This window comes from Odocoileus virginianus, chromosome 8 (genome assembly GCF_023699985.2).
Source record: "Odocoileus virginianus isolate 20LAN1187 ecotype Illinois chromosome 8, Ovbor_1.2, whole genome shotgun sequence".
Classification (NCBI taxonomy): Eukaryota; Metazoa; Chordata; class Mammalia; order Artiodactyla; family Cervidae; genus Odocoileus; species Odocoileus virginianus.
This window is the reverse complement of record NC_069681.1, coordinates 47,039,915-47,055,287: the sequence shown is the minus strand read 5'-3', so window position 1 is coordinate 47,055,287 and position 15,373 is coordinate 47,039,915. Positions and strand designations below refer to the sequence as shown.

The following is a 15,373-nucleotide window of genomic DNA, read 5'->3' as shown; positions in this document are numbered from 1 at the left end:
TTGGAGGACTTATGAGTCCCCTAGCTGCTGCCCCTTGTTGTGGGCATCGGAATTCCTTCTTGAGTTCCTAAATGGCTGCCACTCACTGCAGAGTCTTGTTATGGCTACTTTGAAAATTCTCTGGGGCCCCAGCACCTTTCTGGGAACAATTTCTTTTAAACAACATTTGCTTGGATCGGAGAGCTGCACACAAAGGAGTGAAAGTCAAATCCAACAGTGACTTACCCAGAAAACAGTGAACTGAAAGGGTTCAGAAGGCACCTTGGCTGTGAGCATGCTCCTGCAGGCAATTAGCAGTTATCTTTGAATCCCATCTTCTTGACCAAAAGCTGTTAAGGAATAATTAATAAAGACAATTTAGTTAAATAAAACTTTATTAAATACTTCCTAAACAGTACTGCAAGTTAAGGCAGAAGACTTCCCATAGAATAAAGTGTATAGAAAAAGGAAGGGAGAAATAGAAAATATCTGATGGGTTCGGACTACATAATCAGCCTTGTTTAAGGTAAGAAACAAGGTTTCTTGGTGTTTGGAGGTTGACTGACTGAATATACTGTGTTTCTGGTCTAGCAGAGCATTTATTGAAACACAGAAGTTTGGTTTGCTGACATAGGATCCTGGGCAAGAGAAATTTATTTCAACACTAGTAAGTACATTTCATTTGAGAAAAAGTTTTCCATAGGGCATTTACTCTATGTGGAATCAAGCAGGTTATTCTTATGATGTATCCTAGAATTCCAGCCAAGGCTTTGCAACAATGTCAGGTCAATCCCTGCTACCAAAGCTAGTTACTTGATTAGAGTGTTGGAAAGGTGAGTCTGGGATTGTAGTGTTTATGCATATATGGCTCAGTATATCCTGGTTGACATGGAACAACACTGGTTCCAGATCAGGAAAGGAGAAGGTCAAGGCTGCATATTGTAACCTTCCTTATTTAACTTATATGTAGAGTACATCACATGAAATGAGGGGCTGGATGAAGCACAAGCTGGAATCAAGATTGCGGATAAAAATATCCATAACCTCAGATATGCAGATGACAACACCCTTATTGCACAAAGCGAAGAAGAACTAAACAGACTTTTAATGAAAGTACAGCAGTCAGGCCTCCCTATCCACCACCAACTTCTGGAGTTTACTCAAACTCATGTCCATTGCGTCAATCATGCCATCCATCCATCTCATCCTCTGTCACCCCCTTCTCCTCCTGCCTTCAATCTTTCCCAGCATTAGGGTCTTTTCAAATGAGTCAGTTCTTCACATCAGGTGGCCAAAGTATTGGAGTTTCAGCTTCAGCATCACTCCTTCCAATGAATATTCCGGACCGATTTCCTTTAGGATGGACTGGCTGGATCTCCTTGCAATCCAAGGGATTCTCAAGAGTCTTCTCCAACACCACAGTTCAAAAGTATTAATTCTTCATTGCTCAGTTTTCTTTATAGTTTGACCCCAGATAAATAACAGAGGGAACACAGCCCAACCCATCAACAGAAAATTGGATTCAAGATGTACTGAGCATGACCTCAGCTATCAAGACCCAGTTTTCCCCCTCAGTCTGTCTCTCTCATCAAGAAGCTTCCATAAACCTCTTATCCTTCTCAATCCAGGGCAGACAGACTGAACCACAATCACAAAAAACTAACCAGTCTGGTCACATGGAACACAGCTTTGTCTAATTCAGGGAAATGATGAGTCATGCTGTGTAGGGCTACCAAAGACAAGACAGGTCACGGTGACAAAACATGGTCCACTGGAGAAGGGAATGGCAAACCACTTTAGTATTCTTTCCTTGAGAACCCCATGAACAGTATGAAAAGGCAAGAAGATAAAACACTGAAAGATGAACTCCCCAGGTTGGTAGGTGGCCAATATGCTACAGGAGATCAGTGGAGAAATAACTCCAGAAAGAATTAAGAGATGGAGACAAAGCAACAACACCACCCAGGGGTGGGTGGGACTGGTGATAGAAGCAAGGTCGGATAATGTAAAGAGCAATATTGCATAGGAACCTGGAATGTTAGGTCCATGAATCAAGGCAAATTGGAAGTGGTCAAACAGGAGACTGTGAGAGTAAACATCAATATTTTAGGAATCAGCAAACTAAAATGGAATGGAATGGGTGAATTTAACTCATATGACCATTATATCTACTACTGTGGGCAAGAATCCCTTAGAAGAAATGGAGTAGCCATCATAGTCAACAAAAGAGTCTGAAATACAGTACTTGGATGCAATCTCAAAAACAAAAAAATGATCTCTGTTCATTTCCAAGGCAAATCATTAGATATCACAGTAATCCAAGTCTATGCCCAAACCAGTAATGCTGAAGAAGCTGAAGTTGAACAGTTCTATGAAGACCTACAAGGTCTTCTAGAACTAATACCCAAAAACATGTCCTTTTCATTACAGTGGATGGAATGCAAAAGTAGAAGTCGAGAAATGCCTGGAGTAACAGGCAAATTTGGCCTTGAAGTACAGAATGAAGCAGGGCAAAGGCTAATAGAGTTTAGCCAAGAGAATGCACTGATCACAGCAAACACCCTCTTCAAACAACACAAGAGAAGACTCTACACATGGACATCACCAGATGGTCAATACTGAAATCAGACTGGTTATATTCTGTGCAGTCAAACATGGAGAAGCTCTATATAGTCAACAAAAACAAGACTGGGAATTGACTGTGTGTGGCTGAGATCATGAACTCCTTATTTCAAAATTCAGACTTAAATTGAATAAAGTAGGAAAAACCACTAGACCATTCAGGTATGACCTAAATCAAACCCCTTATGATTATACAGTGGAAGTGACAAATAGATTCAAGGGATTAGATCTGATAAACAGAGTACCTGATGAACTATGGACAGAAGTTCCTGACATTTTACAGGAAGAAGGGATCAAGACCATCCCCAAGGAAAAGAAATGCTAATTATATATATATATATATATATATATATATTAGGAGTTTGTAATATGTATAAGATATTCTGCAAAATAAAGTAACTATAAAATTATCATTTGGTCATATATTATTTCATTTATTTCTAATCTGCTTTCATTTTTGTCCATCCCATCTACATTATTACAAAAGTGTTACGTTAAAAGATGGTTTGCATCTCCATATTACTTGGGAAGTGATTTCATTGCATGTTTTATTGTATTTAAAAAGCAGTTGAAAAACATTTAGTCACTTATAAGTACTAAAGATTATGTTCGAATTGACCCCAAAATAACTAGGTCCTTTCCTAAGTGAGCCATCTTCCTTTGTGATTACTTCTCATAATGATTTTGTCTAAATTATTCAAGTTTACCCTGTTTCTTCAACTATGTTTTTATTTATATGGCTGCATCATGACCCGACAAATCGGAGACCAGTCTTCTGGGTTACTGGTTAGTTCAGATAGCCTGATGTGGTATGATGGATTTTCTGAGAATCTAATGTCTTGGCATTTGACTGTGGTATAGATCAGAAGAATCTACTGAGTCCTTACATCATCAAGGAAAGTCTCTATTTCTTAAGAAAATTACCTCTGCTGTACTGTAATCTGAATAAAGTTATTGGACAGTGGATGGCAGAGATTGTTGGTTGTGTCTGAGAATGGTTTATAGACTGAACTATATGAGTTTAGCTCATAAAAGTGCAAATCCTAAGGAACAATTCACATGAACTTTGCAGAAACATGAAACATTGCCGTAAGAGACATACACTGCTCATTATTTGGCTTTATAGATAGGATGAGAGTAATCTCATGCTCCTTCCTATTGCAACTTTGTAAACATTATAGGGTTATTTATTTATTAGGTTATTTCTGTTTGAAGTCATTATGCACTCAATTTACAGTAAAGAAAAATTTTTTAGGCTATTTAAGGTTTGCCTTGGTCAAATGAGTTTTACTCCTATTTCTAATACTTTGAACAAAATACTAATACTAGTTTGATGAACATGGGGACAGTGTTAGTACTTTCTATATGGAAGACCAACAACATGTTTTACAAAATTTTTAGTAAAATATGTCAAACTAGAATTTTATATAAAATAATAATCATATTTTCAAAAGTCATGAGCTACTCTTTCAAAGAAGGAGACATTATGTAGATAGACTTATGTGTCAAATGATGACAAAGTTCCAAACCACAAAATATTATAATTGAAAATATTCACTAGTAAAACTGACAACTTTTGATCAGATACAGAGTGTATAAACACTTATTTCAAATCTGAATTGTGTATCATTGGTTAAAATACCAAGATCCAAGACAAATTCAGAAGAAAAAGGACATGAAGAAAATGAAATCTATTTTGCATAGATTTACTTGCTCTAGTAACTACCAAAAACTCAATTTTGTGACCTGCATTGGACAAAAAGGAATCATTTGGATTTAGAGATACAACTAAAGATAAATCTTATTCCAATAAACTTTCTAGTGCATTTCCCACAAGATCATTGCTGGATTTTGTAAAGGATATTTTATGAGGATTTCAAAATGTTAAAGATTTCCAGAGTCCTTGCTGATGAAAGTAATGATATATTTTGAAACAATCTGAAAACTGGTTATCCTTTTATCAGTTTGATTCATTTTGCTTCTTTGCTTGATAGTCTCCAATGTCCTCAGGTGTATGATGCTCTGGTTAATTACTTGAGACAGAATATTGAATTTGAAAGGCCATTAACTTTGATTTTCTCTCTTTCTATTTTGACATAGTGTTTTTCACAGCATGTAGTTATACTTTAGGCTTGATCAGGTAAAATTTCCTAAATAAGTAAAACTTTTAAAATGTTTGAAACTGGATAGAAACACAGCAGTTGAAACACAGAGCCTAGAATAAGACACACCTCAACTAACATTTGCCCTGATAATCAACATCTTAGAATTGTTTTGTGGTTAGCAGGTAACACTGATCCTCTTACACTTTTAGTACTACATGTAAAATCATGATATTTAAGAGATGACACAAAATATTCCTTCCTTCCCAAAGCTTAAGACACCACAGGCCAGTGGAAAGCTAAAGCTTTCTTTTAAAATTAAGCTTCCAAAATTCTGTTTCTAAAAATGTAAAGTTATTTAATCATTAAGTTTAAAAGGTCTTTGAAGAGTATTTAGTCCCACTTAAATATTGAGTTAATTAAATATCTTAAAATATTTAAAAATACTTTCACTAACTCAATTCCATTTTAGGTATTTTAGTTTTCTGACTTAATAACAACATTTCCTGAGTACTAAATACTGCTATAAATTTTGGTAAAATAACCTTACAAGTAAGAAAATCATTAAGCCTCTTCACATATTTCAATATGTTGAGAATAAACACTAAGATTTAAGGTTCAAATGATTTTACAACTATGAATCTACTATAAATTACAAATTACTTGTAATGCTTTTCACTCTAAGCAAGTCTAACTTCATAAACATAGTTTAGGTATACAATATACAAAATATGCACAAGCAATTTCCCCAGACATTACTAATTTTTTTATTATTTAAAAAGCTTCTGTGTCTTTAAGCCTCTCGAATTTTCTGTTTTTGCATATTCTACTACCAAAATTTTGACTGAGACATGGAGCTTTACATAGTCAGAGTCATTCTTCTGAACATAAAGGAAAGAGTGTATTAATTATAGTATTTCTAGTAACTTGGTAGACTTCCCTGCTGGGTTAGTGATAAGAATCTGCCTGCCAATGCAGGAGACGCTAGCTTGAAACCTAGGTCAGGAAGATGCTCTGGAGAAGGAAATGGCAATCCACTTCAGTATACTTGCCTGGGAAATACCTTGGACTGAGGAGCCTGGTGGGCTATGGTCCATAGGGTTGCAAAAGAGTCAGACATTACTTAGGAACTAAACAATAACAATAGTAATTTGGCAAAAGATACCCAACTGGATACCTACTCAGTCAAGCTCCTGCCAAATAGTTTACTCCAGGCTGTTGATTATATACCAACTAATGTGGCTATTTTGAAGTTTATAGCTTGCTAACACATGTCATTTCTCAATGCTTAGAATGTGCCAGTTCTCACTGTCGGGTCTGTCTTGGTGGCAACATTCAGTGACAAATAGATGGCCTTTTCCGACACTCTATTGGAGGCCAGGAAAAAGCTCTAGCAAGTCACTCACCAAACACTGTCTAAGTTTAATTTTTCCTGCACTTATCACTTATAGTAATGTAATGAATAATTATATGTGTAAGATTTATACTAAAATAGAGCCTCAGATGGTAAAGAATCTCCTGCACTGCAGGAGACATGGTTGGATCCCTGGTTAGGAAAGATACCCGGGAGAAGGAAATGGCAACCCACTCCAGTGTTCTTGTCTGGGAAATCCCTTGGACAGAGGAGCCTGGTGGGCTACAGTCCAAGGGGTCGCAAAGGATCAGATGCTACTGAGTGACTAACACTAACACTTGCATTAGACAAACCAGCCCTGTATTTCATTTATTAGTACTCAGACTTTTTTATCAATCCAAGTTATTTTGACTTTATTAAATCTTATCTTCCATTGGATTTAGTTGTTTTTTTTTACCCCCCAGTTTTCCTAAGGTGGAAGTTTTGGTTACTGACTTAAGACCTGTTTCCTTTTAACAAAGGCACTTTCAGCTATAATTTTCCCTCTGAGTACTGATTTTTCTGCATCCTATAAGTGTTGGTTTATTATTTTTTAATTAATTAAAAATTATTGTCTAATTTATATCATGATTTTGTATTAAAGTTTAGTTTGAGTTGAATCTTTGACATATCATTGCAGTAGCAGGAAAGATTCATTTTTCTGGTTACTGTATAAAATCACAGCCTATTGCTAACAGTATATCTCAATCTTTTTTATGCTTCCTTTTGTTCTCTACATAGTGATATTATGCTCACAGAGCAAAATAATAAAATCTGATTTCAAAATTGCATTCCATTAAACTCATTGTTTCCTTCATGTGTAATAAGTCCTTGACTTTAACTATAAATGTTTGTTGGTTGTTTGATTTTGTTTATAAAGGCAAATGTAATCATTACCATCACACTTAAAAGCAGGAGGAGATATATCTCCCAATAACAACAGTTACATGAACCTTTAGTCTGAATTTTTCTGATCAAGCAAAAATGTCTAATTAAAATTTCATTAGTATATATTCAAATTTGCCCTTATTAATAGACCAAAAAATTGAATGACATCTCAATTAAATTTATATTTTATGTTAATTCAAGATGATGTTCTAAAAGAAATAACTTCTGATTTTAATTTCCAGATGAAGTCTTTTCTTTCATAGTATAATAAGAGAAGCCTTTCCAGAAATGTATCCAGACAAAACCTAAAACATTGTAAACATAGTTATAGACTCTAGTGTGTTGTTTAAGGCTTGATTCAATTAGACTCTCAATATAATTTTTAAATGGGTGATTGAATTCCCTTCAATTGTCCTACATCTAGTATAGTTTTATAATTTTATTTTTATTTGTCTCTTTTCCCATGCATTATAGGAATAATCCCGTAGAGGGTAGGATCTAATTAATTAGAATCTTCAGGGAGTAATACGAACATTCTGTTTAAATTCTGCTTACTTAAAGACTAATTAGAAAGACCTTTTTTTGTTTTCATGCTCTGGGGGGAAAAAAAGCAAAACAGTAAGAGAATCCTTTAATGGCTACAGAAAATATAATTTATAAATTATGTATAATAATTGATTAAGCTATGTTTTCTTTCTGGGATCATTCTTAACATTACTTTTACAGAATGAATGAGCTTAAAATTCATATATATGAATGCATATAGTCAGTTTATTAATAATTAACAAATCCAATGTGATTGAATAGCATTTTCACACTAAAATAATAGTTGAAGCAAGAGCTGAGTTAGTGAATATTTTCACTTACATAAATATTTAATTTGAATTTTTAACTTTTCAAAAGTAATTATTTTAATGCCTACTATAATTTCTGATATATAACTGGTACTCTGTGAAAAGTGAGCTTTCAAATTTTAATTTTAATAGGTCTAAGGATCTTATGATCTAACATTTCAAATGGAGGTATGTGAAAATGCCAAAACATTTCAATCCCACTGCCACAAATTTGAAGCAAGGTGTTACTTCAGTCAGTATGGACCTATGGTTGTAAATAAATGGGTCAAGTTATAAAATCAATACACAAGAAAATAATTATATTTATTAAAAACATAATGAATGACAGGGTGCTCTGATTATATGTATAGAAAATCATTTATCAATGTCATAAATATTTAGAAGCTTAAGTAATTATCTGCTTCCATGTGTCTATGTAAATTTTGTATCATCACATATTATTAAATTGTCAGCAGTTTTTAATGCACTTAGTTTGTGTAAACCTTTGGCCTCTAAATAAAAGACCCATTTCGGTAACTGTTTTTAGTTTATCTGATTAGTTGTAAGTAGTTAACTCCATATTGACCTACAAGATGCAGTTCTCAGTGATAACAACCATATTCTCTAAAAATGACATATTTTTCTTAAACTTAACACATTTTTCAGCTGTTAAGTAACATTACAATTGTCAGGGGAGTGTGTAACTTCCTTGGTTCTGTCTCGTCACAGCGAAAACTTGAAGCGACGGATGTTGAAGCCGTCAGAGAGAACATGTCTCAGTCTCAGACAGACCGTGTCACAGCTCTCAGCTCTTGGACAGCCAGGTTACAGCTCTTGGACAGATCAGTGTTACAGCTCCGTGTTACAGCTCAGTTTTATTTAGAAAACAAAAGGAAAATACATCCTCAAGGCATGCTGAGGGCATGCCAACCCAAAAGACTCGAAGAGAAGAGAGAAAGCCCCAGCCCTTTGGCTCCTCTTTTTGTATGTTTTTTCCTCCCCCTGGGCCTGGCCTATGTAAATTGGGCTAGCCAGGAGTGCTGTTTGTTCTACCTGGGGTCCTACTCCAGTCCTTGGACTTTCCTTTGTTCTATTTTTGCAGGTTTTTCCCTTCCTTGTCTTTTAGCCACTGCCATTCTACACTCCTTTTTCCTGTTCTAACTACCTAACACAATGATATCCCTGGATGTGTAATCAGAGATAAAATTTTTAAAAATTAAGTCAAAAACTAAATAGCAGGGGCAGGGTAATTAACGAAGAGGAGTCTAAAGAACAGAATTTTTCTCTTTGTGCAGCTGACAGGAGGATCTATCGGGTTGCCCTCCAAACTTACGACTACAGTTAGGTATCTTTGTCCTGAATTGGACTTGGATTTCTCGTTTAAGAAATTATGGTACTGTTTTGATTTTCAATAAATTTTTTTGTGTAATTTACTACGTAACTATTGTACTCTGTTGTTGCTTATGACAGAAGTATAATTTGAGGGTATACATATATTACTTTTATTGCCATCAAATTTTCCCATATTTTATGAGTTTGTTATGCTTAATTCTGAATGAAATCACTAGGTAACTGAAACTGCAAGGTTTTTTAACAGGTGAATATAAATAAAAACACTTGAGACATCTTCTATCTTTTGCGTTAAAAGTAAAGCGATTATAGTGATGACAGCACTGTATTGAGAACAAATGATTAAATTTTCCATTTAAAATTCTCCAGACAGAGTTTAAAGAAATACTATTAGTATGATATCAAAAAGTATATGATCATATCAGACAATAAGAAAGAACTCTTATGATATGTATATAGAAATTATGCCATAGAAATGATTCTTTAGCTTTGGCCTCTCCATTAAGAAGGAATTTATTGTCAGTTTTTGTCATTCAACTGCATAAAATAGAACTGTGAGAAAGGTGCTGGTGTTTACCATTGGTCTGAAAAATGCTGAAATGTGGAAAAATCAGGAAGACAGAGAACTAAGCTGAGAGAGAAAGTCCTAGTGAAGCTGCTTGCATTGTAGATGTTTGGCTGATGAGCAATATATACTTTTCCTCAGAGTCATATGAACATATACCAGGTCAGGAGACCCTGAATTCCAAATGGAATGAAAGTGACCATGCATGTCTCTAAGTATTGTAGCTAAGCTCTGGACACACTTCCTACATTAGCATCTGTTTATGGAGACTTCCTAAGACCCTCCAAGAGTCAACAGTGCATCCTTATGAGAGACCTAGATTTTGTATGCCTATCATATAAAGAAAAGAAATCCCTGACCAGTGTTACATTAATACAAAGAAGCAACGAAGCAGCAAATCAATAGATGATTATAGGTAGCTGTGTTAGGAAAACAAACAACAATAAGCACTTTTTTTCCCCCAGAACACTGAGGATGAGAAGACCAAGGAACAATAATGCAGCACCATATGCTTCTTTTATCACACTCAGAGCTTTTGGGATCATGTATATCAATTCTTTATGGGAAGAATAATAGAGATTAGGATATTATGTTGACATTTTAGAAAACTGGTCAACCATGTGTATAAGAATGAAACTAGAACACTTTATAACACCATACACAAAAAAAACCTCAAAATGGATTAAAGATCTAAGTATAAGACCAGAAACTATAAAACTCATAGGAAACACAGGCAGAACACTCTCAAACATAAATCACAGCAAGAACTTCTATGACCCACCTCCTAGAGTAATGGAAACAAAAACAAAAATAAACAAATGGGACCTAATTAAACTTAAAAGCTTTTGCACAATGAAGGAAACTATAAGCAAGGTGAAAAGACAGCCCTCGGAATGGGAGAAAATAATATACCTATACACACACACACACACACACACACACACACACACACACATATATATATATATACATACATATACTATACATAGGCAGATAAATTTGCATCAATAACCTCAGATGTGCAGATGACACCACCCTTATGTCAGAAAGCAAAGGGGAACTGAAGAGCCTTTTAATGAAAGTGAAAGAGGAGAGTGAAAAATTTGGCTTAAAACTCAATATTCAAGAAACTAAGATCATGGCATCCAGTCCCATCAATTCATGGTAAATAGATGGGGAAATATGGAAACAGTGACAGACTTTATTTTGGGCATCTCCAAAATCACTGCAAATGGTGACTGGAGCCATGAAATTAAAAGACGTTTGCTTCTTTGAAGAAAAGCTATGACTAACCTAGACAGAATATTAAAAAGCAGAGATATTACTCTACCAACAAAGGCCATATAGTCAAAGCTTTGGTTTTTTCCATTAGTCATGTATGGAAATGAGAGTTGGACCATAAAGAAAGCTGAGCACCAAAGAATTGATGCTTTTGAACTGTGGTGTTCGAGAAGACTCTTGAGAGTCCCTTGGACTGCAAGGAGATCAAACCAGTCTATTTTAAAGGAAATCAATCCTGAATATTGGGAGGACTGATGCTGAAGCACCAACACTTTGGGCACCTGATGTGAAGAGCTGACTCATTGGAAAGACACTGATGCTGGCAAAGATTGAAGGCAGGAGGAGGAGACAACAGATGATGAGATGGTTAGATGGCATCACCAATCAAAGGATATGAGTTTGAGCAAGATCCAGGAGTTGGTAATGAACAGGGAAGCCCCACATGCTGCCGTCCATGGAGTCGCAGAGTTGGACAGAACTGAGCAGCTGAACTGACGCACATATATACATGTATTTATACATATATTAATATATACATACTCATATATATGTGTAAGTTAACCATTTTTCTACCTGCCTACTCCTTAAAAGTTTGCTACATTTATTAGACTATATACAACATTCTGATTTAATACACATAAAATTAATGATTTTATAAACTTTTACCAATATAAATTGTATAATATAAATTTACTATATTAAGATTTACATGATAAAATAGTCATAAGAATTGAAATTATGCTATCATTTCATTGTTACTTGGATGAGAATAGCAGAAGCAATGCTCTCTAATGTAGGACGTATTTAATCTTCATTCAAACCACAAGCAGATTTGTCATGGAGACATGCAGCCAGACCAAGGGTATAAAACTCTAAAAGCTTTAAATCCTTGTAGATTTTGTCTGGTTTATCATCATCTTCAAGGTCATAATTATTCAGAAACTTGAGAAATATATTACCCAAGGGATTGATAGAAATTATATAGTCTACTCGCTTTAATACTAAAAGGTTTACTTTCTTATGAAATTAAAAACTTTCACAAAGACTAAAACCAACAGAAGAGATGTATTCAAGCAAAGTTAATAAAAATGCCCTACAGCTACGATCTGTAAGATTGGATTCCAATGGGAATTGAATGTATCACTTTATACTCTATTGCAGTACTCACATCTTTTGAATTTTTAAAGTTAAAATAAAGGCTAGCCTGAAACTTTACATTTGAATGTCAGTAGAAGACATTTTAAATCTTTTATAATAATGTGTAATTTCAGATTTCTATCTAAAATGAGAGCTTTTAAATAAAATAATTTTCAAATTATTGTTTTAACCATAATTAATGAAGAATGATACACTACTGTCTTACATTAAATTATAATTAATCCTTAAAAAAATCTCCACCATGAATTTTCCCAATTATGATAGCATAGGAAAAAATAGTAATACAAATGTGTGATTTAGAAGTTTTGTCTTGTTGGTTCACTTATTCAATCTACAAATATTTTCTGTTTGTCCACTACTTGTAGGACTGCTTAAAGTGTTATGAATATGGCAATAGAAAAAGAAATATCTTTGGTCTCACAACTGGAGATAATAAATAACATAAATTACACAGTCTATGCCACTAGGGGATGTGAATCAGACTGAAATAAGAGGCTAAAAGAAAAAACTGGGATGCGGTGAGGGCACAGTCAGTCTCATGGCCATTGAACCTGCGTAGTTACCAAGGCCAGGCATTCAGAAGGACTCTGTGTTTGGCTTAATGCTCTCCATTTACTGTCTTGAAATTCTTAACCATTTTAAACAAGGGGCCACATATTACATTTTTGCTCAGAGCTCCACAAATCATGCAGCCAGTTCTAAGTGAGGTTATTTTAGACAGAATGGTTCAGGAAAGCATATCTGAGTAGACACTTTATAATACTGAACTGTTTCATACAGCAGGAACTTCCTTAACATCTTTGAGAACATTCCAGAGGGAATAGCAAGTGAAGCATGTTGTGGAAGTTGGAGGAAAAACAGAAAGGCTAGTATGGCTGAAGGAGGGAGAACAGTGTGGGAGGGTCTTGGGTGCAGGGAGTGGGGACAGATCATGTAGGGTCTTCTGGTTCAGTGTAAGCATTTTGTGTTTTCCTGTGACTGAAATAAAAGACTTTGAAGCATCTGGAGAATAACAGGATCCATAACACTTTAGGGAAGGATTGGATTAAATGTGTAAGGAGAGTATTGCATGAATCTAGACAGGAGTTGATATGTAGAGATAAACTCTAACAGGATGAATGTGGAACCAGAAAGATGAGAGACTAACTTCAACCCTAAGGAACATAAAAAGATAGGACAGGGGACAACTCAAAGCCCAGTTTGTGCAGTCAGTTTATGGAAAGTTCTAAAACTGCCCACAACACATCTGTATTTATGACTGTTTTAGCTGTGCTTGGGATGGAATGAAAGATAAAAGATAGTTGGAATAACCCACAAGGCATCTCATACTATTTTGACTAAACCTTAGTTTCTCTCCCTGACTTCCCCCTCCCCAAAAAAGGTTTTTTTTTTTTTTTTTTTTTTATGAGTACTCCTGGAAAGTAAAAATGTAAATCTGGGAGCCTTAACTTGGATCTACATATCTAAAATCTTTGAGAGGTAGGTTGCAGATATTCATATATTTATACAAAACATTTCCAGTGCTTTTCTTCATGCAATTACTTCCATGACTTTTTGAAAACCAACAGACCACAGAAGTCAGTCTCTTTTTACAGTTCATTCCACTGAAACGTGTGTCTATTCTTATGCCCATACCACCTGCCTTGATTACTGTAGCTTTATAATATTTCATGAAATCAATATGCATAAGTCCTCAAATTTGATCTTAATTTAAACAATTTTTGACTCTTCTAGATCATCTACTAATTTAGATAAACCTTAATCTTTTTATTCAAAAAAGCCTATTAGGATATTGATGTTATTGTAATACATCTATAGAAAAATTTTCAGAGGATTGTCATAATATCACTACTTGACTTGGCTTCACAACATGTTAACAAAATACTCCATTCTGCTTTTATTTCTAAATGATTTTTAAGATTACTTCATTTTTTAACAAAAACCTGTGATAAAGGAATGCTACTCACATTATGAGACTTTCATACACGTATACTATGATACGTGTGTGTTAGTCACTCAGTTGAGTCTGACTCTTTGCAACCCCATGGACTAGAGCCCACCAGGCTCCGCTGTCCATGGAATTCTCCTGGCAAGAATACTGGAGTGAGTTGCAATTTCCTCCTCCAGGGGATCTTCCTGACCCAGGGATTGAACCCAGGTCTTCTGCATTGCAGGTAGATTCTCTACTGTCTGTGCCACCATGGAAGCCCATACTATGATATTTTGTATATTCATATATAAATATAATTAATTAAAATATGTGATATATATTATGATTCCAAATATTTTGATTATTTAACAGTCATAACCTTTTTTTAATCAATCACAGAAGCTTTTTATATGCTGCTAAACAGTGGAAATAGTACAGACTTTATTTTGGGGGGCTCCAAAATCACTGAGATGGTGACTGCAGCCAAGAAATTAAAAGACACTTACTCCTTGGAAGGAAAGTTATGACCAACCTAGACAGCACATTAAAAAGCAGAGACATTACTTTGCCAACAAAGGGCCATCTAGTCAAGGCTATGGGTTTTCCAGTAGTCACATATAGATGTGAGAGTTGGACTATAAAGAAAGCTGAGCACCAAAGAATTGATGCTTTTGAACTGTGGTGTTGGAGAAGACTTTTGAAAGTCCCTTGGACTGCAAGGAGATCCAACCAGTCCATCCTAAAGGAGATCAGTCCTGAGTGTTCACTGGAAGGACTGATGCTGAAGCTGAAACTCCAATACTTTAGCAACCTGATGTGAAGAACTGACTCATCTGAAAAGACCCTGATGCTGGGAAGGATTGAAGGCAGGAGGAAAAGGGGACGACAGAGGATGAGATGTTTGGACGGCATCACTGACTCAATGGACATGAGTTTGGATAAACTCTGGGAGTTGGTGATGGACAGGGAGGCCTGCGTGCTATGGTCCATGGGGTTGCAAATAGTTGAACACGACTGAGCAACTGAACTAAAGTGAACTGAAACTAAATTTACTAAAAAGAAACAGGTGAACTTAACAAGAGCTTAGTACCTATCCTCACTGAAGCAAATGATCAAAAAAACTGGGTTCCACTTTACAAAGATGCAACTTTGAGGAGATCACCCAGTGAATGGGGAATAATAAAACATCTGTACACTCAAAAGTGTGGAGGGAACACAAACACAATGACAACAGACTCTAAAATAACACTGAACACCCATCTCACACTTTGG

The 15,373-nt window shown here is 35.3% G+C and overlaps 1 long non-coding RNA gene across 1 annotated transcript in view; it reads right to left on the bottom strand.

The window, feature by feature from the left end:
• The window catches only part of LOC110127744 (uncharacterized), a 69,002-nt gene that overhangs the window by 22,506 nt on the left and 31,123 nt on the right, over positions 1-15,373 (bottom strand). The window contains exon 3 of the long non-coding RNA XR_002310907.2: positions 226-329. This is a non-coding gene — a long non-coding RNA (uncharacterized lncRNA). The remainder of the gene's footprint in view (positions 1-225; positions 330-15,373) is intronic.